General features: G+C 30.9%; 1 protein-coding gene across 1 annotated transcript in view; it reads left to right on the top strand.

Moving 5' to 3' along the window:
* Positions 1-466: 466 nt before the first annotated feature.
* Positions 467-1,767, top strand: part of mtus2b (microtubule associated tumor suppressor candidate 2b) — a 51,657-nt gene continuing 50,356 nt past the window's right edge. Inside the window, exon 1 of the mRNA XM_084125884.1 lies at positions 467-580. The gene's annotated coding sequence lies outside the window, so the exon portion shown is untranslated. The remainder of the gene's footprint in view (positions 581-1,767) is intronic.

Raw genomic sequence — 1,767 nt, 5'->3', positions numbered from 1 at the left:
GCAATTTTTTCCAACAAATCTGTATTTAGTGTAGACTATATTATATGTTATATAATAGGCTAATATATTGTTTTATCACCAGAAAACAAAAAAAAAGATTTAAACGAGTTAAAATTCTGTAGGCTACAACTTGATGCTGCAAGACATGTTTAGTGCGCGTGCCTGCCTGTGAGTGGCGCTCGATGCACATTTTACAAATAGCCTAGGTTGCGTCTTAAAACCTTGTGTTCCTACCTAGACAGCATTTTAGGCATCACAAGCGCCTTCCGAGACAGCAGATTTGTGTGGACACCCTACATGCGCCTAGCATTTTCTCCAAAAATGCCGCTGAATTGGAGCAACAACGTGACAAAAGCAACATAATATTGCCCTAAAATGTTGTCTAGGTAGGAAACTCGGTAGGTTTTGGCACACAGCCATAGTTCGACACTTCATTCTCACCGTTCATTCCTGTGATCATCATCGTATCGTTTCACCGCCTCTCAGCCTGATCGAGGCGGATCCTGGTCCTGGTCCTGATCCTGATCCTGACGATGCTCGCGGAGTCAAACACTCGTCTTCTGCGTCTGAAGATCTGCAGGTAAGACTGTGTGTGTGTGTTTGTGGATAATATGATGGCGCTCACTGAGAGCATCACATCCACCTGCTGTCGTGTGTATCTGCAGTGTGTGCTTATATCATACGCTGTTCATCCTGCGGCCGAATCTGGCAGTGTATTTTATTTTAGCACGCAGACACTGAATGAATGATGAATGAGCGAATGAATGAATGAGCGAATGCTTTAATTCACTATTTGTGAATGCATATTATATATGATGTTGAGTCTGTTATTATGATCATTATTTTTCGTTATTGTGTGTTTATATTAGTTATAATCTTATTCATTCTTAATAAAGCCTATAGTTACATATTATTAAATACAATATTTATATACATATACAATTATATTAAAATATTGCTGTACATTAATATACTAGTTACATAATATTAAATAAATGCAATATTTATATAAATATTCAGTTATATTAAAATATTGCTGTACATTAATTTGCTTTATAGAATATAATATTGTTACTAAAAAGTATTTTTATTGTAATATGAATAATAACTATTACATTATTAATTGATATCGTCATGTTTATTATTTATAGCCTATATTATCTATATAATATTGATAATATGTTTGTATGATTGTGTAGTTGTTAGTTTATTATAATAATAATAACAATCAGGCTTCTTATTAGTTGTAATAATATGAATTCATATATATATATATATATATATATATATATATATATGCGTGTGTGTGTGTGTGTAATGTTTGTGTGTGTTAATTTATTAATTACAATCAACTTAATGATAATCAATTTATTAACATTATTTAAGTAATGTAAATACATTAATACTATTAATACAAATGAATATTGTTATATATATATATATATATATATATATATATATATATATATATATATATATATATATTCATATAATGGTTATTTCAATGATTTTATTTCCTGTTTTGTTCCATGCACTATGAAATTGACTCTTTTTTTTCTTTTTTCCGTTTTCCGTTTCTTTTTGCTGATGCATTTTTTTAGAAAGTGTTATATTGAGGAAACTTGATTGACAGGCTTAAAATCCATCTTTATTTATTTAAGACGATAAGCATGAATTTGCAGTGATTGTGCCAAAAATACAAACTCTCCATTACGTTTCCCTGCATTATGTGCATAAGCTGTTAAGTGCGCGCCATTGAAGAACGCT

Source organism: Abramis brama (genome assembly GCF_963993115.1).
Source record: "Abramis brama genome assembly, chromosome: 10".
In the NCBI taxonomy this organism is placed as follows: domain Eukaryota; kingdom Metazoa; phylum Chordata; class Actinopteri; order Cypriniformes; family Leuciscidae; genus Abramis; species Abramis brama.
The sequence above is the reverse complement of the archived record's forward strand: the minus strand, read 5'-3'. Positions and strand labels throughout refer to the sequence as shown.